The sequence below is a fragment of the Gorilla gorilla genome, chromosome X (assembly GCF_029281585.2).
Source record: "Gorilla gorilla gorilla isolate KB3781 chromosome X, NHGRI_mGorGor1-v2.1_pri, whole genome shotgun sequence".
NCBI classification, from domain to species: domain Eukaryota; kingdom Metazoa; phylum Chordata; class Mammalia; order Primates; family Hominidae; genus Gorilla; species Gorilla gorilla.
Genome location: NC_073247.2, coordinates 97,004,871 through 97,028,805, shown reverse-complemented (window position 1 = coordinate 97,028,805; position 23,935 = coordinate 97,004,871). Strand labels below are relative to the sequence as shown.

The 23,935-nt window shown below is 39.9% G+C and overlaps 2 long non-coding RNA genes across 2 annotated transcripts in view; one reads left to right on the top strand and one right to left on the bottom strand.

Moving 5' to 3' along the window:
- The window catches only part of LOC134757916 (uncharacterized), a 106,861-nt gene that overhangs the window by 23,432 nt on the left and 59,494 nt on the right, over positions 1-23,935 (top strand). The gene's annotated exons all lie outside the window — the stretch shown is intronic.
- Positions 794-9,535, bottom strand: LOC109024771 (uncharacterized). Its single transcript, XR_002004309.4, has 4 exons — positions 9,334-9,535; positions 8,155-8,237; positions 7,430-7,567; positions 794-1,210 (listed from the first exon to the last, which is right to left on the bottom strand). It is a non-coding gene; the product is annotated as an uncharacterized lncRNA (long non-coding RNA).

Sequence of the window (23,935 nt, the reverse complement as noted above, 5' to 3'; positions counted from 1 at the left end):
CACGAACTCAAGTTCCACCCATTGGGATACAAGATTCCCCTCTGGCTAGGACTGGTTTAAATGCTCCCTCTGTGGGTGGGTGTCAGCTGAGTTTTATTCTTTTTTCCTTTCTGCTTTAACAGGACAGCACTGAATTTGATGCCTTACAGTTGTTGTGCTGTCCCTTCCCCAATGCCCAGAGAAGCTCCACTCCACACTGCTGCTGGGGAGTTGGGGAGAGGTAGTGTCAGTGATTCAAGGTGTTTTTTTTTTTCTATCTCTTCAGTATTTCTTTCAGTAACATGGAGTTAAAAACCAGGTACTATGAGGGCTCACCTGAATTTCGGTTCTTATATGGGTGTTTTTTTCTGTGTAGATAGTTGTTAAATTGGTGTCCTTGCTGGGGGTAATGTGCAGCGATTGGTGGAGCCTTCTATTCCACCATCTTGCTCCACTCTGGGTACCCTTTAAATAAAGGAGGGATAAAGGAAGAGAAGAAGGAATGAAGGAACAAAGGAAAGAAGGAGTCAGGGGCCCAGGTTATGGGATCATTCTACAGCACCAATCAGTTTACAGAAATCATTTAGCAATTCTTAGTTTATTTTATGGAATTTATTCATAATGAAATTACATATTTCAAATAAAATTCCTTATTTAGATATGATGCTTTTCTGTAACTCCTTAGCTTTAGCCAGTAACTAATAAAGTACTCAATATTCTCTTTGACCAATTTTCAATCAATCGTTTATGCATTTCACTGAGCACTTTATAAAGATACATGTCATAAACCAGTTTGCAAGTGTTATGCTGCATTTTGGTGATAATAAACATCTGCCATCCCTACTTAGTTAATGAAGTTAGATATTGGAAATGACAGTTTTGTTCAGGAGACGTAGAGTGAGAGAGGGGGGAAAGAAAAAGTTCAAGGTATAAAGAGATAAGAAGTGATGGCATAAATGCAGAAAGAGAAGTAAAGTGTTCAGAGCATAGATAATTCATACTCACAGTGTTTTATTAAAGTATTCTGAGTATGTTTTTAAAATGATCAGATAGCCATATAGTACACATATATGTTTTTTTCCACAGAAAACTTAATATTAGATTTCAATTGCACATGTTCTATCCTATAAGGAATTTCTGACTCTTCTGACGGTTCATAACTTGAGTATCCAATGTGTTGTTTCTCTCTTTGAATGTAGCTTGACTTTGGAACTCCTGGTGTAGAAAAACTCTGCAAATAAGTGAAAAATATCAAATGTAATTAAATGGCATTTAATAAAATTTTTATTCTCATTCAGATATGCTTATGTTTAGTTATTTTAGAAATCTATTTAATCACTCTCAGAAATCTGTAGTGATTTAAAACAACACATGAAAATATCTTATTTTAGTAAAATAATTCCTGGCTGCTTTTAAATAACCATTAAATACTTGTAAAATAGTTCCTTCATACTGGTTTAGATATTGGGCAATCCAGTTTCCATACTAAAGTAAAAAGCAAACATTACAGGAGAAAATTTACATAAGAAAAGCAAATATTTCTTTTTTTTATCATACTATAGTACCAAGGTCCATACTCTAGTATTGCACAATTATGAATGTTAGTACTGTACTAACACAAAATTAAATTTGTTGCTTTTATGAAATATTCAATTTGTCTTTTTTGTATGATCATATGCACACATTTTAAAATACATGACTAATTGTTTTCACAACATATGTTATCATAACATTATTTATGTCACATAATCAGAGTTTCGTCTTGGCATAGAATTGTTTTATGATAGAGGTTCATGCTAAAACTTAATTTCCCCAGCATAACATGTTACTTTTTGGCAATTAAGAATCTCCATTCATAAATTTACTTTTCTATTCCAGGGACCATAAGGAGACATGTCCCTGAACATTTAAAAATGTCATTTTAAAACAGATCTGAGAAAGTATGAATCTGTAGGCCTTTATTTTAAGATTTTTTTTAACTGAATGGAAGATTTTATTTTTTTAAGTTTTATTTTAAGTTCAGGGTTATATGTGAAGGTTTGTTATATAGGTAAACTGTGTGTTACAGCGATTTGGTGTACAGATTATTTTGTCACCTAGGTAATAAGCATGGTACCCAATTGGCGGAGTTTTTTTTTTATCTTCTCCCTTCTACTCTCCACTGTAAAGTGATCCCCAATGTCTGTTGTTCCCCTCCTTGTGTCCATGAGGTCTCATTGTTTACTTCCCACTTATAAGTGAGAACATGCGGTATTTGTTTTTATATTCCTGCATTAGTTTGCTTAGGATAATGGTGAGAATTTTTTATATTTACTGAAAAACATTATACTGGCTATCTTCTCCATTCATACAAGAATGGTTCAAAACTTTAAAATATATATATTTGTTGCCCACCATTTTGTGGCAGGCACTGCCTCTGATTAGAGATTAGAAGGTGTTTCAGAAGGAGTTTGGGAAATTATAGTCAGAGAGATAGGCAGACCACTAGGAGAGTATTAGCCTGAAAGTGTTCAGGAAACATTAAGTATCAAATGTCTATAGAGAGATCAGATAAGGTGAAGTCTTAAAATAGGCTTTTGGATTTGATATCTAACATATTACTGGGACACTCAGTGAGAGCAACTTTAACAATGTGCTTTAACAGAATGCTGAGCTTGGTTACCATGTATCCTTGAAATAAAAGTACAGTGAGAGCTTTGTTGGGGAAAAGTTTAATTTGTTAGCAGAGACTGAGATGAACCTTTTCCACGGGTTTTCCTAAGGAACTTTAGGCACATTCTTTCTTGTCTTGGGCACTATCTTTCCCTTATCAATATCCATGTCACTTCAACTTTTTGTCTTATTTTGCCTCTTCCACCTCCATTCCTGCCCCTACTTCTTGGAAATTACTACCACTACTTTTTGACTGAGGTAGCTACAAAAAACAGCTCTGACTCACTTCTTTTTTGAGTCTCTTATCCACCTCTTGTACCAATATTGCTTTTCTTTTGGTGGCTATAATTAAGGGTAATACTGATACACACACTGCACCACAGGTGATTGCATCACCCTTGTCATTCTCTCTCACTACCATCTGAGCTTTTATTTTGTAGTACTTATCACAATTTTTAATTATATACATATTCACCTGTTTAATATATGTTTCCCTCCACTATAGTATAGTTCCATAGGTCAAGACAATAACGTTTTTCATCATTGTTTAAATACCACAGGTCTTGGCACATACTAGGCACCAGTAGGTTTAACGAATTGGTTGAATGAATGAAAAAGTTACATTCCTCAATTAGTTTCATTCAGTTTTAAAATATTATCTGATCCAGGCTTTCTATAACCTTTAAGGGTCACCATTTTTCCCCTGTTCACCTAGTCTTCTAGGAAAAAGCTGAGCTATTCAATTTTAGTCCTCTTTAAAGGGTAAATTGTTGATTATGTGGACACACATTGAATGACGCCCTCAATGAGCTACATCGATTGCATAAACCCCTTCTCTGGAGCATAGGAAGAACCTGTGACTTGCATCTGGCCAATATGGAGAAAATGATAGGGAATATCAAGACAATAGTTACTCTCTTGAATACATTGTTATTTAGGACTCCATCCTAGCAGAATGGAGCTAGCCATTCTTCTGCTGGCCTTGAAGAGATAAACTGCAATGTTGTGAAAGGGTCTATCAGAGGGCCCTGTAGCAACTGCAAGTGGCTTCTAGGAGCTGACAGTGGCCTTTAGATGACAGCTAGCAAGGAAAAGGGTAGGAAAGAGAATGAAGTTCTATAGTTGCAAGGAAGTGGATTCTCCCAACAAATGCATGAGCTTGGGAGAGGACCCAAACTCCAGATGAGAATGCAGTCTGCTTGACACCTTGATCACAGCATTGAAAGACCCTGAGTGGAGGACCCAGATAAGCCATATTCAGACTCCTGATTCATGGTGCTATAGTTTGGATAACTGACCCCTCCAAATCTCATGTTGAAATTTGATCTCCAGTGTTGGAGGTGGGGCCTAGTGGGAAGTGTTTGGGTCATGGGGGCAGATTCCTCATGAATGATTTGGTGCCATTCTCTCAGTAGTGAGTTCTCAGTCCATTAATTCCCATGAGGGCTGGCTGTTAAAAAGAGCCTGTCACCTCCCTGCTCTTGCTTCCTTTCTCACCATGTGATTGATGTACATGCCAGCTTTCCTTCATTTTCTGCCATTAGTGGAAACAGATTGAGGCTTTCACCAGACTCCCGGTCATCTAGCCTGCAGAATCATGAGCCAAGTAAACCTCTTTTCTTAATATTACCTAGCTTTAGGTATTCCTTTATAGCAAAACAAAAACAGACCAAGACAGAAAGTTGGTACCAAGGGTGGGGCATTGCTATAAAGATACCTGAAAATGTGAAAGCAGCTTGGGAACTGGCTAATGGGCAGAAGTTAGAAAAGTTTGGAGCACTCAGAAGAAGACTGGGAGATAGGTGAAGGTTTGGAACTTCTTAGAGATTCGTTGTGGTTGTGAGCAAAATGCTTATAGAAATATAGACAGTAAAGGCCATGCTGATGAGGTCTCAAATGGAACTGAGCAACTTAATGGTAACTGGAGAAAGGTCAGTGTGACACTGTAGCAAAGAACTTGGCTGCATTGTGTCCATGCCCTAGGGCTTTGTGGAAGGCTGAACTTAAGAGTGATGACCTAGGGTATCTGGTGAAAGAAATTTCTAAGTAGCAAGGTATTCAAGAGTGGCATGACTACTTTTAACAACTTACAATATTATCTGGGAGTAAAGGGATGACCTAAAGTTGAAATTTATGATTAGAAAGGAAGCAGAGTGTAAAAGTCTGGAAAATTTGCAGCCTGGCCATGTGATAGAGAAGAAAAGAGTGTTTTCAGGAGAGGAATCCAAGGATGTTGTGGAACTACCACTTGCTAAAGAGATTACCATGACTAAATGGAAGCCAGGCGCTAATAGTCAAGACTATGGGTAAAAGGCCCAATCACAGGCCCAGAGACCTAAGAAGACAGAATGGTTTTGGGAGCCAGGCCCAGGTTCTGCTGTCCTGTGCTGTCTCAGGATGTTCCTTCCTACGTCCCCACCGCTTCAGCTCCAGCTGTGGCTCAAAGGGCCCCAGGTACTGCTCAAGCTACTGCTCCAGAGGACGCAAGCTGTAAGCCTTGGTGGCATGCATATGGTGTTATATCCACAGGTGCTCAGAATGCAATAGGGGTTGGAGCCCCCACAAATGGTGCCTACTAGGGCAGTGCTACCACCCTCCAGACTCCAGAATTATAGAGCCCCTGGAAGTGTGCGACTGCAGCCTCGTAAAACTGTAAGCATTGGACTGCAACCCATGAGAGCAGCCACGTGGGTGCACCTAGCAGAACCATGGGAGTGGAGCTTCTTGAGGTCTTCAGAGCCCACCCTGCCTACCAGTGTGCCCAGGATGCAAGACATGGAGTCAAAGTAGATTATCTTGGAGCTTTAAGATTTGATGTCTGCTCTGCTGGGTTTTGGAATTGTGTAGGGCTTATTCCCCCTTTCTTTTGGCCAATTTCTCCCTTTTGGAATGGGAATATTTACTGAATGCCTGTACCACCATTGTGCCTTGGAGTTAAATAACTTGTTTTTTAATTATACAGGCTCACAGTTGTAAGTAAATTGCCTTGAGTCTCAGATAGGACTTTGAACTTTAGATTTCTGAGTCGATGCTGGAACAAGTTAAAGTTTTCAGGAACTATTGGGATAAAATTATTGTATTTTGCTTGTGAGAAGGACATGATACTTAGGCGTTCAGGGGTAGAATGCTATAGTTTGGATATTTGACCCTTCCAAATCTCATGTTGAAATGTGATTCCCAGTTTTGGAGGTGAGGCCTAGTGTGTCATGGTGGTGGATTCCTTATGAATGGCTTGGAGCCACTCTCTCAGTAGTAAGTGACTTCTTCCTCTATTACTTCTCATGAGAGCTGATTGTTAAAAAGAGCCTGGAAACCTCCTTGTATCCTCTCTTGCTACATGATCTCTGCACATGCCAGCTCCTTTTTGCCTTCCACCATGAGTGGAAGCAGCCTAAAGCCCTCACCAGAAATAGATGTTGGTGCCATGTTTCTTGTACAGCCTGCAGAACCATGAGACAAATAAACTTTTCATTTTTATAAATTACTCAGCCCCAGGGTTTTTTATAGTAACACAAAATGGACTAAGACACACAGAAACTGTGAGATAATAAGTATGTGTTTTTATAAGTTGACAAGTCTGATAATTTGTTATGCAGCAATAGGGAACTAATACACAGATCAAAACTGATTCTGAAGCCACCTACATTTAAGACCGGCCAGCTTCCCCTCTATATTCTCAATATTACCCTTTCCTCTTTTCTTACTGAGGTTTTCTCTTTTTGAGTTTCCACATGTATTGACCCAAAATGAGTTCAGTGCCAGTCTCTCTTATTTAATTCTCTTAATGATTTTACATGTCTCATGAAAGTTCTTTTTTTTCAGTTCTATCTTTCATCACTTGTCCTCATAGATGGTATATCTTTCCTAATATATGCTAAGTACATTAGAAAAACCTGTTTTTATTCAATCACACAGCTGGCATTTTGTCTTACTGCATAATCAAAATCCTTAAAACTACAAATCTGTGTTTCCTTAATTTATCACTGTGAGGTCACTCATTAATTCACCGTGCGGTTTTTTGGAGGAATGTTATTTTGCTATGCGGTCAACCAAAAATGTCCCCCTCTCAAAAGAACCACAACTTATTATGTTAACAAATACCAGTTATCCATTTTTGGTGAACTAGCTCCATTTTTCTATAATTCATTGCACTTATCAAGAAAATTCATAAAGATAACTTTCTGCTGATAATCTGTTTTGCTGTTTTCTCTGATTGATATTTTTAAACACTTCTATAAGGAAATACTTTGCATTCTATGTTATTTGTTAACATGTCTTATAGCTAGTGATCAGTAATTAGCTAGTGTTCAACATTACCTTGAGCAATGTACTATTTAATGTATTATTTAAGTGGACTAAAACACAAAATGGCAGTTGCCTTGCTAAATTATGGTAATTTAATGACTTCAAAAACATAAGACCTGTCTCATCTCTGGGTTAACCAGTCTAATGGCATTTAATCAGTTTTCATTTGATCTGAAATCTCCTTCTAAAGATTCAAATTTAAATATACATTATGAATACTTATATATAGGTATGTTAATACGTATTAAGTATTATATATACTATACATTTGGTTCATATTTCCTAATCCCATTTTACAAAATAAAATAGTAATGACAGTGAGTCATATAAACTAAATTTCCTGAACATTTGTCTTGAAGTTTGTCTAATTCTGCCTGACATAATTTTTCTAATTCTATCATATCATTTTGCTATAGTGAGGTCTTAGTATTTATTATATTACCTTTACTTGAATTGATAACCATATATGGAGATTGAGATGCATAATACATACAAAGAATGGCTTCATTTGCGTGGTTGATAAATGCTTGTTCCCATAATTTGCTTAGGTTTTGTTGTTCCTTGAGAGCCACATCAATTATAAGATGGGTAGACGTAAAGACTGTCCTGTTTGGACTCGTGAATCATAAGGCTATTTTAAATGAAAAAAATAAAATAAATATTATAGGATACTTTAAAAACTCAATCATAAAGTGTTACGTGTTATGAAATCGAATGTTATGACTATATTCTGTGGGAAGCGAATAAATGAAGTCATTCAGAAGTTACATTAGATTGACATAGCAGACATAACAAAATAATGGCATTCTCATAAAACTGAAATAATGAAACAATTCTCTTTTTATTCTATTTCTCACTCAAACTAGGGTTCTTGTTAGGGAATATTTTCTGTGTTCTTTCTCAGGATGTCTGATAAATTACTATGATACTTAAATAAATGAAGTACAATTTTTAAAATCTTACAGATTAATTTTAGTCAGTACTGACTTTTTTCTCAGGAAATGTGTAAAAGAGCCGTCTTCTGCTCTAATATAATCACAATTATGTAGATATTCACAGTAAGAAACATTGTTATCTGTATGTTCCGTTCCCTGAAACCCTACCTTCTACCAAAAGATAAGTACATAAAACTATCTACTAAAATTATTCCCAAATAACATTCTGCTTTCTCTCTTTTTAGTATTTACATGCTTTAACATCTCTTTTAAGGTAACTTACTTGTAATTTATTCCAGAGAACCGAGGTAGTGGAGATACAGTTCTTCTGGGAAGGACCCTCTGAAGGGATGAGCTCCAGAGATTCTGCACATTGATTTTTTGAGGGAAGAGAAGAAATGGTTAGCCATGATTTTAGGGAAGTTTGAAATATAATATATAATAGCTCACATTAATTCTACATTCTAATCTTTAAATATCAAGATAGCTCCAGGACTAATCTTTGGAAATGACAAATAAAGGTAATTGCTAAAGGGAAAATGTTTGTATATTATATTGACCACATAGCAAGTCTCTTTCTATTTCTATCTATCTGTCTGTTGTTTGCCTATCTATCTATCTGTCGTCTTCATCACCATCATCATCTATCTATATAGGGATATCGAATGGCCCACTGAAGAGTAAGTGCAAATTGAAGATACGTTTCAGCCACCACTCTAAGCAGTAAGTGACCTTTCCATCCAAAAGGGTTAAATTTAAATCCCCCTTCCCATTGTCATAGTTTGAAAAACACGTATCTCTAGAGGAAACACAGAAGACAAAAATAACTCAGGCAGCAAATACTTAGGTTGAATACAGAGACCTGCAACATCAAATAGCCACAACATATTCTAGAGGGTTTTGGAGGGAAACTAATCCATACAAATCAACTGATAAAGACTTGGTACTTAAAGACCATACTCTGAGTCAATACATAAGTAAAGACTAAATTGCAAGAATATGGGCATTGAAGCAAGAATTTGGCATTTAAAACAGACATGAGGCATATAATATTGGATCCAAACAAGATCTACACAGAACCTATTCTTGTAGCCACACCAGTTAAGAGTATGTACATATACAATATGTATTGTATGTCTGTGTATATACATATTATGACATGATCATTTTGATTGAGTGATTTTGAAATCAAATGTATTTTTACGTAGCCACTTTGATAACAGTTATTTTTCCATGAGGAAATTTGATGCAGTCTATAAAATAGTTCATTGCCCTTTGATTTAAAAAGATTAAATAGTTTGTGAAATTATATACCATGAACTACTCCTAAGTTTCATCTAATGCCCACAACCACCCTTGAGGGGTAGAGATTCTTAGATTGGTAATGATATCAAGGGTAAGATAGAGGTTAAGTATTATATGAAAAGACAAACCGATACAAACAGGAAAAAAAAAGACAGACCCAGTATGTGTCCTCTGTTGTTTAGATACTCTTTTTGTCTTTCAGCTCTCCTATTCTGCCTCTTTTCTGCAATCTTCTTTATAATAAAACAGAAAATTACAATAAAACAGAGAAAACCATGACTTTTGAAGTGTGAGTTCAATGAAGATTGGCAAGAAAGCTTCACATGTGCCTATGGCCAGTCCCTCTGACCTTTGCTTCCTGTTGTCATAGTGGGCAGAATCAAGGGTTCCAGACCATTCCATGTTCTTAAAGGGGCCACCTTTCCTTCCACGGTGGACTTAATTTCATTGGTCTAGGCTTCTTTCTCTTATCAGGCAAGAAAGAGTAGTATATCTGATGGGAAGAAACAAGGCCTATATAAAATTTGGATTTGGGGGACCTAAACACAGACTCTTTAGCTTCAGCAGTGTGGATGTGTTAGGGAGGATTCCTTTGGAAGCAGTAAGGGTCTCCAAATGTAGAGGGATGGCTGTGTGCCTCCTTTTTTTTTTTTTTTTTTTACCAGTTTGGACCGAATTTAAACTTATTAATCCAAACCCAGTCCTCGATCCAACTAGGTAGATATAGAAAATTGTTTTAAGCAAAACTTAAAGAGTAGAAAATTATAAAGTAGATGGCAGGGCCAAAGAGTAACGGCAATGGTGAGATTATTTTTGAGATCCGGTCTCAGAAAGAGTGGCGATGGTAGTGGCTATAAGAGTGTGGCACTGCACTCATATGTGCACATGAGGGTACAGAAAAAAAAAAAACAGCAGCTAGTTAGTGAAGGCAGGTTTCTCTAGAAGTAGTGACCATATCAAACTCTGGAGGTAGGGTGACCATATAATTTCTTGTCCAAACCAGAACACTTATGAGAGTGGCAGTGGCAGCTGTTAAGGTTTACATTAAAATAACAGGCAGAAGTGTGTAGAGGGACTTTTATAGCACTAAATGTCCACAAGAGAAAGCAGGAAAGATCTAAAATTGACACCCTGACATTACAATTAAAAGAACTAGAGAAGCAAGAGCAAACACATTCAAAAGCTAGCACACGGCAAGAAATAACTAAGATCAAGCAGAACTGAAGAAGATGGAGACACAAAAAAACCTTCAAAACACCAATGAATCCAGGAGCTGGTTTTTTGAAAAGATCAACAAAATTGGTAGATTGCTAGCAAGACTAGTAAAGAAGAAAAGGGAGAAGAATCAAATAGACACAATAAAAAATGATGAAGAACAGACAAACAGAGAGCCAAATCATGAGTGAACTCCCATTCACGATTGCTACAAAGAGAATAAAATACCTAGGAATCCAACTTACAATGGATGTGAAGGACCTCTTCAAGGAGAACTACAAACCACTGCTCAAGGAAATAAAAGAGGACGCAAACAAATGGAAGAATATTCCATGCTCATGGAGAGGAAGAATCAATATGGTGAAAATGGTCATACTGCCCAAGGTAATTTATAGAGTCAATGCCATCCCCATCAAGCTACCAATGACTTTTTTCACAGAATTGGAAAAAGCTACTTTAAAGCTCATATGGAACCAAAAAAGAGCCCGCATTGCCAAGACAATCCTAAGCCAAAAGAACAAAGCTGGAGGCATCACACTACCTGACTTCAAGCTATACTACAAGGCTTCAGTAACCAAAACAGCATGGTACTGGTACCAAAACAGAGAGATAGACCAATGGAACAGAAATAACACCACACATCGACAATCATCTGATCTTTGACAAACCTGACAAAAACAAGCAATGGGGAAAGGATTCCCTTTTTAATAAATGGTGCTGGGAAAACTGGCTAGCCATATGCAGAAAGCTGAAACTGAATCCCTTCCTTACACCTTATACAAAAATTAATTCAAGATGGATTAAATGTTAGACCTAAAACCATAAAAACCCTAGAAGAAAACCTAGGCAGTACCATTCAGGACATAGGCATGGGCAAGGATTTCATGACTAAAACACCAAAAGCAATGGCAACAAAAGCCAAAATTGACAAATGGGATCTAATTAAACTAAAGAGCTTCTGCACAGCAAAAGAAATTACCATCAGAGTGAACAGGCAACCTACAGAATGGGAGAGAAATTTTACAATCTACACATGTGACAAAGGGCTAATATCCAGAATCTACAAAGAACTCAAACAAATTTACAAGAAAAAAACAACCCCATCAAAAAGTGGGCAAACGATATGAACAGACACTTCTCAAAAGAAGACATCTATGCAGCCAGCAGACAGAAGAAAAGATGCTCATCATCACTGGTCATCAGAGAAATGCAAATCAAAACCTCAATGAGATACCATTTCACACCAGTTAGAATGGCAATCATTAAAAAGTCAGGAAACAACATATGCTGGAGAGGATGTGGAGAAATAGGAATGCTTTTACACTGTTGGTGGGAGTGTAAATTAGTTCAACCATTGTGGAAGACAGTGTGGCGATTCCTTAAGGATCTAGAACTAGAATTACCATTTGGCCCAGCAACCCTATTACTGGGTATATACCCAAAGGATTATAAATCATGCTGCTACAAAGACATGCACACGTATGTTTATTGTGGCACTATTCACAATAGCAAAGACTTGGAACCAATCCAAATGTCCATCAGTGATAGACTGAATTAAGAAAATATGGCACATATCCACCATGGAATACTATGCAGCCATAAAAAAGGATGAGTTCATGTCCTTTGCAGGGACATGGATGCAGCTGGAAACCAACATTTTGAGCAGACTATCACAAGGACAGAAAACCAAACACCACATGTTCTCACTCATAGGTGGGAATTGAACAATGAGATCACTTGGACACAGGGCAGGGAACATCACACACTGGGGCCTGTTAGGGGGTTGGAAGCTGGGGGAGGGATAGCATTAGGAGAAACACCTAATGTAAATGATGAGTTGATGCGTGCTGCAAACCAACATGGCACATGTATACCTATGTATCAAACCTGCACGTTGTGCACATGTACCCTAGAACTTAAAGTATAATTTAAAAAATTAATAATAACAGACAGATACTGGGACTGTCCTGGTCACCCTACTTTGAAGTCACAATTGGCAGACCCAAAGCTGAGCCTCCCCATGTTCTCCAGAAACATAGTCAATGTGACTTCCACTTTCTTCATCAAAAGAAATTTAACTTCCATGTCTTATTTCAAAAACCTTTGACACACCCTTTTGGGTATTGTATAGGCACAATCAGGGATTCCATTTTTCCACAGCCACAGCGAGGGGGATGCTGTGAGAATCTGGGACAGATGTGTCCAATGCACCATTAAGCCATGGTTCAGCTTGCAAATTTCAAAGTATAAATATGAAGTCATGTGAAGGGGGCTCATTAGGACATAAGTGTAGGAAAGTGAGCAGATTCCCATTTAAATTTATGATCAAATTGCAAAACATCATCTGCACCCTGGGAAAAGTAACTAAATGAAGAGAAGTTTGTGGGACTCACTGATGACATTCCAAAGATCAGAAATATTGTGCACAGGAAGATATGAAGGTACATCTAATCTATGTGGAACAGCCTGAGTAGGAGCCCTGTGTATTTGAAGTAACAGGCAAAGGAGTTGCACTGTTCATTCTCCTCCCTAATGCCAATGAAGTTTTTCCAACTGTTACAGAATAAAGACTGTATCTAGGGAAGCAATGCTCAGAACGAGGAGTACACTGAACAATGGAAGGCTAGATCTGGGTTTCTCAGATGAATTGAAGGCTTTAAAATTTATGATAAAGAATTTCCAGAAGTTCAACAGCACTGCTCAGCCTATCCTACAATTCCCTAATTAATTATTTTTCTACTCTCTGAGACAAATATTTCACTATCTTCTCTCTCTTAAAACCTCCAGCTTCTGCATGTTGTTTATTCCCAGATAACGTCACTTCTTATTTCACAAATAAAGTAGAAACAATCAGAAGAGAACTATTTCATCTTCTCACCACCAAATTTACCAACCTATCTGCATCTGTATTAATACACTCTGCTGTGAATAAACTTTCTCTGCTTGTATAAAAGACACAGCCTTCCAAATGTTCTCAGGATTCCTTCTCTTCTTGCCTCCCCAGAGCCTTTACTCATGCAATAATTTCCATTTTGTCCTATATTTACACTTTCTTCTTTTCTATTGGATCATCTCTATTAACATATAGATGTGAATTCCATAAAAACCGTTAATTCCACATTTTCTCTTAGCCACTGCCTCATTTTTCTGCTGCCTATCATTATAAAACATCTCAAAGAAAGTTGTCTACCCTAATTTTCAACACTCCTTCACCACTCTTTCAGTTTTCAATTTATTTCAGGCTTGCTTCTGTTCCCACCTCTTTGCTGAAAGTGCTTTTGTCAAGGTTATCAACCACCTCCATGTTGCCAAATCGAATAGTAATTGCTCTGTCCTCCTCTGATTTGATCCCTCAGTAGCACTTCTTAATACAGTAGACCTTTCTGTATTTCTTGAAATACTTTCTTCTTTCTCTTTTCTGGTATGCCACCACACTCTGGGTTTTTCTCTTATTGCTGTTTCTGATTTACCCTAATTCCTTTTACCAACCCAGCTACTTTTTCACTACCTGACCTCTAAATGTTGAAGTATCTAAGGGCTTGTTACTAAGCTCTTTTTTCCTCTGAATCTATACTCTGGCCTTAAGTCCATTAACATGACTTTAAATAGCACCCATATCCTGATAACAAGTTTATATTTTTCAGCCCATGCTTGTCTCCTGAGATCTGTATTCACATATCCAACTGTCTATTCACTATTTCCACTTGGATTTCTGATAGGCATCTCCAGTTAAACATGTCAAAACCAAAATTTTTTATCCTTTCTCACCACCAGCCTCAAACCTGCTCTGCCTCCCATGTTCCTTACCCATCTAGTTACTCAAACCAAAATATTTATGGTCATGCTTGATTTCTGTCTTTCCTTCATGCCCCATGTTCAGCCAGTCAGCAAGTTTTGTTTCTTCTATTTATAAAATAGACCTCGAAGCCCACTTCTCTCTATCTCCATTGTCACCACTGTAGTTCAAGGCATCATCTCTTTCTTAGACTTCTATCAGATTCTGGACTCTTCTTCCTGCTTATAGTCATGGCCCCCTCCAAACCATCCTCTTTACAACATTTAGAATTATTACCATAGAGGCAGTGCTCCTGTATGACTTTCCACTGAACTGACAACAAAACCAAATATCTTACTGTATTCTACAAAGCCCAGCATGACACATCTACCTTATCAACATTTCAGCCATGTTGAATTTCTTTCTTTGAAAACATCAAGCCCATTTTTTCCTGAGGATTTTTGTAGTAGCTCTTCTCTCTGTTTAGAAAGTTATTTCCCTTTTTATATGGAAGGGCTTTCCTCAGTCTTTATTCTCAATTCAAATATCTCTTCAAAGTCTTGCCTAACTTTTCCAATTAATGTTATCCACTCCCAAGTCACTGTTACATCATCCTGTTTTATTTTATTTATAGACTTTATCACAATCTGAAATTATTTTATTTACTTGCTTATTTGTTTATTGTCTTCCTTCTCTCCCTTCTTGAATGTAAATACTATGAGGACAAGACTCAATATGAGATACCACTCTTTCACCAATGTATAGAATGGTTTTAGGCATATACTAGGCATTCAATAAATTTTGTTGAATGAACCAATGAATGATATCTACTGAACAGTGATGAGTGCATTTTTATGCTAAAGACCAAAAGGAATAACATTGGTTCCTTCTCCTATAGAGTCTGTAATCTCAATGCTGTGACCCTATACTTTAATGGTCTCTTGAAATATCCAAGATAATGCTAAGCACAGATGACGAGTAATCTCAGCAATAAATAAGGCAAAGTGAACTCTCAATCAGAACCAATCCACTATCCAGGATCCTTTAATTTTCCATCCTTCTCGCTAACGGCCTTTTGTTATCTTTGTGCCCTCATAAGAAGAATAAGAACAAGAAACACAATTTGTTACTCAAACTAATCAATTTGGCTTCTATTATCAGCTTTAGTCCAAGGTTGGTAGAAGAAAATGTTCTAAAAGGAAATTGGATTAATTTTTTTTGTTTGAAGATTTAATACATACATATTTCCTTTAGTCTCACTTCTTGATCAGAACTAAAGATAATTAAGCATTGGGTATTTAAGATCTGGCGAATGAATAGTGGTCACATAACCCCTGTGCGTATTCACAGGGGATAAGTGAGTCAAGGAAATAAAAGAAAGTCAAAGAGGTAATTAGTCTTCAACCCCCTACTCTAGGATTACTCCAACAATTAGAGAGGAATTGTTTCTTTTCCTGTCTTTGCTCCAAATAACAGCCTTATCCAAAAACATAGTGACTCACAGAACCCTATGAGCTCTTCCGGATCAGCTGTGAAGTGAATTTTAACTTTCTCAATGTTCTTTTTTTTTTTTTTATTATACTTTAAGTTTTAGGGTACATGTGCACATTGTGCAGGTTAGTTACATATGTATACATGTGCCATGCTGGTGTGCTGCACCCATTAACTCGTCATCTAGCATTAGGTATATCTCCCAATGCTATCCCTCCCCCCTCCCCCCACCCCACAACAGTCCCCAGAGTGTGATGTTCCCCTTCCTGTGTCCATGTGATCTCATTGTTCAATTCCCACCTATGAGTGAGACTATGCGGTGTTTGGTTTTTTGTTCTTGCGATAGTTCACTGAGAATGATGGTTTCCAATTTCATCCATGTCCCTACAAAGGACATGAACTCATCATTTTTTATGGCTGCATAGTATTCCATGGTGTATATGTGCCACATTTTCTTAATCCAGTCTATCGTTGTTGGACATTTGGGTTGGTTCCAAGTCTTTACTATTGTGAATAGTGCCGCAATAAACATACATGTGCATGTGTCTTTATAGCAGCATGATTTATAGTCCTTTGGGTATATACCCAGTAATGGGATGGCTGGGTCAAATGGTCTTTCTAGTTCTAGATCCCAGAGGAATCGCCACACTGACTTCCACAATGGTTGAACTAGTTTACAGTCCCACCAACAGTGTAAAAGTGTTCCTATTTCTCCACATCCTCTCCAGCACCTGTTGTTTCCTGACTTTTTAATGATTGCCGTTCTAACTGGTGTGAGATGATATCTCATAGTGGTTTTGATTTGCATTTCTCTGATGGCCAGTGATGATGAGCATTTTTTCATGTGTTTTTTGGCTGCATAAATGTCTTCTTTTGAGAAGTGTCTGTTCATGTCCTTCGCCCACTTTTTGATGGGGTTGTTTGTTTTTTTCTTGTAAATTTGTTTGAGTTCATTGTAGATTCTGGATATTAGCCCTTTGTCAGATGAGTAGGTTGCGAAAATTTTCTCCCATGTTGTAGGTTGCCTGTTCACTCTGATGGTAGTTTCTTTTGCTGTGCAGAAGCTCTTTAGTTTAATTAGATCCCATTTGTCAATTTTGGCTTTTGTTGCCATTGCTTTTGGTGTTTTGGACATGAAGTCCTTGCCCACGCCTATGTCCTGAATGGTAATGCCTAGGTTTTCTTCTAGGGTTTTTATGGTTTTAGGTCTAACGTTTAAATCTTTAATCCATCTTGAATTGATTTTTGTATAAGGTGTAAGGAAGGGATCCAGTTTCAGCTTTCTACATATGGCTAGCCAGTTTTCCCAGCACCATTTATTAAATAGGGAATCCTTTCCCCATTGCTTGTTTTTCTCAGGTTTGTCAAAGATCAGATAGTTGTAGGTATGCGGCGTTATTTCTGAGGGCTCTGTTCTGTTCCATTGATCTATATCTCTGTTTTGGTACCAGTACCATGCTGTTTTGGTTACTGTAGCCTTGTAGTATAGTTTGAAGTCAGGTAGTGTGATGCCTCCAGCTTTGTTCTTTTGGCTTAGGATTGACTTGGCGACGCGGGCTCTTTTTTGGTTCCATATGAACTTTAAAGTAGTTTTTTCCAATTCTGTGAAGAAAGTCATTGGTAGCTTGATGGGGATGGCATTGAATCTGTAAATGACCTTGGGCAGTATGGCCATTTTCATGATATTGATTCTTCCTACCCATGAGCATGGAATGTTCTTGCATTTGTTTGTATCCTCTTTTATTTCATTGAGCAGTGGTTTGTAGTTCTCCTTGAAGAGGTCCTTCACATCCCTTGTAAGTTGGATTCCTAGGTATTTTATTCTCTTTGAAGCAATTGTGAATGGGAGTTCACTCATGATTTGGCTCTCTGTTTGTCTGTTGTTGGTGTATAAGAATGCTTGTGATTTTTGTACATTGATTTTGTATCCTGAGACTTTGCTGAAGTTGCTTATCAGCTTAAGGAGATTTTGGGCTGAGACAATGGGGTGTTCTAGATAAACAATCATGTCGTCTGCAAACAGGGACAATTTGACTTCCTCTTTTCCTAATTGAATACCCTTTATTTCCTTCTCCTGCCTGATTGCCCTGGCCAGAACTTCCAACACTATGTTGAATAGGAGCGGTGAGAGAGGGCATCCCTGTCTTGTGCCAGTTTTCAAAGGGAATGCTTCCAGTTTTTGCCCATTCAGTATGATATTGGCTGTGGGTTTGTCATAGATAGCTCTTATTATTTTGAAATACGTCCCATCAATACCTAGTTTATTGAGAGTTCTTAGCATGAAGGGTTGTTGAATTTTGTCAAAGGCTTTTTCTGCATCTATTGAGATAATCATGTGGTTTTTGTCTTTGGCTCTGTTTATATGCTGGATTGCATTTATTGATTTGCGTATATTGAACCAGCCTTGCATCCCAGACATGAAGCCCACTTGATCATGGTGGATAAGCTTTTTTATGTGCTGCTGGATTCGGTTTGCCAGTATTTTATTGAGGATTTTTGCATCAATGTTCATCAAGGATATTGGTCTAAAATTCTCTTTTTTGGTTGTGTCTCTGCCCGGCTTTGGTATCAGGATGATGCTGGCCTCATAAAATGAGTTAGGGAGGATTACCTCTTTTTCTATTGATTGGAATAGTTTCAGAAGGAATGGTACCAGTTCCTCCTTGTACCTCTGGTAGAATTCGGCTGTGAGTCCATCTGGACCTGGACTCTTTTTGATTGGTAAACTATTGATTATTGCCACAATTTCAGCTCCTGTTATTGGTCTATTCAGAGATTCAACTTCTTCCTGGTTTAGTCTTGGGAGAGTGTATGTGTCGAGGAATGTATCCATTTCTTCTAGATTTTCTAGTTTATTTGCGTAGAGGTGTTTGTAGTATTCTCTGATGGTAGTTTGTATTTCTGTGGGATCGGTGGTGATATCCCCTTTATCATTTTTTATTGTGTCTATTTGTTTCTCCTCTCTTTTTTTCTTTATTAGTCTTGCTAGCGGTCTATCAATTTTGTTGATCTTTTCAAAAAACCAGCTCCTGGATTCATTGATTTTTTGAAGGGTTTTTTGTGTCTCTATTTCCTTCAGTTCTGCTCTGATTTTAGTTATTTCTTGCCTTCTGCTAGCTTTTGAATGTGTTTGCTCTTGCTTTTCTAGTTCTTTTAATTGTGATGTTAGGGTGTCAATTTTGGATCTTTCCTGCTTTCTCTTGTGGGCATTTAGTGCTATAAATTTCCCTCTACACACTGCTTTGAATGCATCCCAGAGATTCTGGTATGTTGTGTCTTTGTTCTCGTTGGTTTCAAAGAACATCTTTATTTCTGCCTTCATTTCGTTATGTACCCAGTAGTCATTCAGGAGCAGGTTGTTCAGTTTCCATGTAGTTGAGTGGCTTTGAGTGAGATTTTTAATCCTGAGTTCTAGTTTGATTGCACTGTGGTCTGAGAGATAGTTTGTTATAATTTCTGTTCTTTTACATTTGCTGAGGAGAGCTTTACTTCCAACTATGTGGTCAATTTTGGAATAGGTGTGGTGTGGTGCTGAAAAAAATGTATATTCTGTTGATTTGGGGTGGAGAGTTCTGTAGATGTCTATTAGGTCCGCTTGGTGCAGAGCTGAGTTCAATTCCTGGGTATCCTTGTTGACTTTCTGTCTCGTTGATCTGTCTAATGTTGACAGTGGGGTGTTAAAGTCTCCCATTATTAATGTGTGGGAGTCTAAGTCTCTTTGTAGGTCACTCAGGACTTGCTTTATGAATCTTGGTGCTCCTGTATTGGGTGCATATATATTTAGGATAGTTAGCTCCTCTTGTTGAATTGATCCCTTTACCATTATGTAATGGCCTTCTTTGTCTCTTTTGATCTTTGTTGGTTTAAAGTCTGTTTTATCAGAGACTAGGATTGCAACCTCTGCCTTTTTTTGTTTTCCATTTGCTTGGTAGATCTTCCTCCATCCTTTTATTTCGAGCCTATGTGTGTCTCTGCACGTGAGATGGGTTTCCTGAATACAGCACACTGATGGGTCTTGACTCTTTATCCAACTTGCCAGTCTGTGTCTTTTAATTGGAGAATTTAGTCCATTTACATTTAAAGTTAATATTGTTATGTGTGAATTTGATCCTGTCATTATGATGTTAGCTGGTGATTTTGCTCGTTAGTTGATGCAGTTTCTTCCTAGTCTCGATGGTCTTTACATTTTGGCATGATTTTGCAGCGGCTGGTACCGGTTGTTCCCTTCCATGTTTAGCGTTTCCTTCAGGAGCTCTTTTAGGGCAGGCCTGGTGGTGACAAAATCTCTCAGCATTTGCTTGTCTGTAAAGTATTTTATTCCTCCTTCACTTATGAAGCTTAGTTTGGCTGGATATGCAATTCTGGGTTGAAAATTCTTTTCTTTAAGAATGTTGAATATTGGCCCCCACTCTCTTCTGGCTTGTAGGGTTTCTGCTGAGAAATCCGCTGTTAGTCTGATGGGCTTCCCTTTGAGGGTAACCCGACCTTTCTCTCTGGCTGCCCTTAACATTTTTTCCTTCATTTCAACTTTGGTGAATCTGACAATTATGTGTCTTGGAGTTGCTCTTCTCGGGGAGTATCTTTGTGGCGTTCTCTGTATTTCCTGAATCTGAATGTTGGCCTGCCTTGCTAGATTGGGGAAGTTCTCCTGGGTAATATCCTGCAGAGTGTTTTCCAACTTGGTTCCATTCTCCGCATCACTTTCAGGTACACCAATCAGACGTAGATTTGGTCTTTTCACATAGTCCCATATTTCTTGGAGGCTTTGCTCATTTCTTTTTATTCTTTTTTCTCTAGACTTCCCTTCTCGCTTCGTTTCATTCATTTCATCTTCCATTGCTGATACCCTTTCTTCCAGTTGATCGCATCGGCTCCTGAGGCTTCTGCATTCTTCACGTAGTTCTCGAGCCTTGGCTTTCGGCTCCATCAGCTCCTTTAAGCACTTCTCTGTATTGGTTATTCTAGTTATGCATTCTTCTAAATTTTTTTCAAAGTTTTCAACTTCTTTGCCTTTGGTTTGAATGTCCTCCCGTAGCTCAGAGTAATTTGATCGTCTGAAGCCTTCTTCTCTCAGCTCGTCAAAATCATTCTTCATCCAGCTTTGTTCCGTTGCTGGTGAGGAACTGCGTTCCTTTGGAGGAGGAGAGGTGCTCTGCGTTTTAGAGTTTCCAGTTTTTCTGTTCTGTTTTTTCCCCATCTTTGTGGTTTTATCTACTTTTGGTCTTTGATGATGGTGATGTACAGATGGGTTTTCGGTGTGGATGTCCTTTCTGTTTGTTAGTTTTCCTTCTAACAGACAGGACCCTCAGCTGCAGGTCTGTTGGAATACCCTGCCGTGTGAAGTGTCAGTGTGCCCCTGCTGGGGGGTGCCTCCCAGTTAGGCTGCTCGGGGGTCAGGGGTCAGGTACCCACTTGAGGAGGCAGTCTGCCCGTTCTCAGATCTCCAGCTGCGTGCTGGGAGAACCACTGCTCTCTTCAAAGCTGTCAGACAGGGACATTTAAGTCTGCAGAGGTTACTGCTGTCTTTTTGTTTGTCTGTGCCCTGCCCCCAGAGGTGGAGCCTACAGAGGCAGGCAAGCCTCCTTGAGCTGTGGTGGGCTCCACCCAGTTCGAGCTTCCAGGCTGCTTTGTTTACCTAAGCAAGCCTGGGCAATGGCGGGCGCCCCTCCCCCAGCCTCGCTGCCGCCTTGCAGTTTGATCTCAGACTGCTGCGCTAGCAATCAGCGAGATTCCGTGGGCGTAGGACCCTCCGAGCCAGGTGTGGGATATAGTCTCGTGGTGCGCTGTTTTTTAAGCCGGTCTGAAAAGCGTAATATTCGGGTGGGAGGGACCCGATTTTCCAGTTGCGTCTGTCACCCCTTTCTTTGACTCGGAAAGGGAACTCCCTGACCCCTTGCGCTTCCCAGGTGAGGCAATGCCTCGCCCTGCTTCGGCTCGCGCACGGTGCGCGCACCCACTGGCCTGCGCCCACTGTCTGGCACTCCCTATTGAGATGAACCCGGTACCTCAGATGGAAATGCAGAAATCACCTGTCTTCTGCGTCGCTCACGCTGGGAGCTGTAGACCGGAGCTGTTCCTATTCGGCCATCTTGGCTCCTCCCCCCTCAATGTTCTTTAATGCATGCCAGATAGGCTTGTGAAATGAAAAGAAAAGTTTCACACCCAGGATTTTTTTAAAAAGCCATAAATGTATAGCAAGTATATATAAATGGGAGGAGTGGCCAAGATGGCTGACTAGAAGCAGCTAGTGTGCGTGGCTATCATGGAGAGGAACAGAAGCAGTGATAAATATAACACCTTCAACTGAAACATCCAGGTACTGACATTGGGATTAATCAAGGAAACAACTTGACGCACAGAGAATGAAGAAAAGCAAGACAGGACAACAACCCACCTGGGAGCAACAGAGAGCCAGGGGATCCTCCCCAACTGAGGGAAGCAGTAAGTGAATGAATGACCCTGGAAAACTACACTTCTCCCACAGATCTTTGCAACCCTTAAGTCAGGAGATCTCCTTGCGAACCCACTCCACCAGAGCCTTCAGTCTTCAGTCTGACAGACAGAGCTACATGGAGTCCTGGCAAAGCAGCTGCTCGGGCATGCATGGAGGCCTCTGAAGACTTAGATACTCAGGCATTCCAGCAAAAGTAGCTGCAGCTTTGGCAAAGTGAAAAGTTACACTCCTGTACATACTCCTAGGAAAAAGGCTGAATCCTTGGGGTTGAGCAGCAACAGCCCACAAGCCTCACTTCCACGGCACTACACAAGATAAGACCCACTGGCTTGGAATTCCAGCCAGCTACCAGTGGCGGCATTGCACCTCACTAAGAAGGAGCTCCCGGGGAAAGGGGCGGGCCGCCATCTTTGCTGTTCAGGTACCTTAGCCATTCCAGCCTTCAGGCTTTGGAGAGTCTGAGCTGACCTGGGGCAGAAGGGATCCTCCAGCACAGCACAGCTGCTCTACCAAAATGTGGCCAGACTGCTGCTTTAAGCAGGTACCTGGTCCTGATCCTCCTCGCTGGGCAGGATCTCCCAACCGGGGTCTCCAGCCTTCCCCAGTAGAGCTGTCTAGCTGACAGAGATCTGAATTCTCCCTGGGATGGTACTCCCAGAGAGAGGGGTGGGATGCCATCTTTGCTGTTCGGATGACTTAGCCATTCCAGCCTTTGACCTTCAAAGTGCTTTGCTCTTTGGGTGACTTAGCCATTCCAGCCTTTGGCCTTCATAGTCTGCGAGGTGACAGGAGGCTGAAGTGGACCCCTAGCACAGCATGGCTGCTCTACCAAAACGTGGCCAGACTGCTTTTTTAAGTGGGTGCCTTTCCCATTCTTCCTCACTGGATGGGACCTCTCAACTGGGGTCTCCAGCCGCTTCCTGAAGGTGCCTTTGGTCCAGCAACAGGTCCATACCTCCCTGGGACAAAGCTCTCACAGGGAAGGACGGGCTGCCATCTTTGCTATTTTGCAGGCTTCACTGGTGACACACCTCCAGGTTCTGGAAAATCCGAGGTGACTAGGGACTGGAACAGGCCCCAAGCATACCGCAGCAGCCCTATGGAAAAGTGGCCAGACTGTTATGTGGGTGCCCGTTCCCATATCTCCTCAATGGGCAGGTCCTGCAGGCCTGGACCTGCAGCCACCCCCCACCAGAGCTACTGAGCCAGTACCAAATCAGTAACTCTCTGGACAGAGGCCCCAGGGGCAACTGACAGCCGCTTGGTCACTGTCTCTACAGTGGAACTGCCCTTGCCACCCTTGGACTAATGAACGAGCAAAGACCCTAAGTGCCCTATCCATCCCTCCAGCAAGCTGCAGTTGACCCAAGGAGAGGAGGCCAGTCCATCTCCCGTAGGCCCTGCACACCCTCCATGGCTCATCACCAGAAAGGGAATGCCTGGCTTGGGCCCACAGCACAAACCCTCCATCTTGGGCTGACTGCACTAAGTGATTGCTGACCTGCTTCGCTATGGATTGAAGCCTCTAGGAATAAGCGAAGGACCCTTGGCCACAACCCCCAGTAGGATTTCTTTCTCTGCTGCCTCTAAGCTGGGGAAGGAGCATAAACACTGAGATTGCCCCAGAGCTGCAGTGCCTAGCATTGGAGTGCCAAGTCACAAACTATAGCCAGCACTCAAGAGGGAGAGGAACCCACACTTTCAGAGCACTGAGAGGGAACAGAGCTGCAACTGTGAGGAAACATAGGGGAGCCACATAACCAAGCAAAACTCTACCAAAGACGTAAAGACAGAAATACCGTTCAAAGACACCAAGAGCAACTG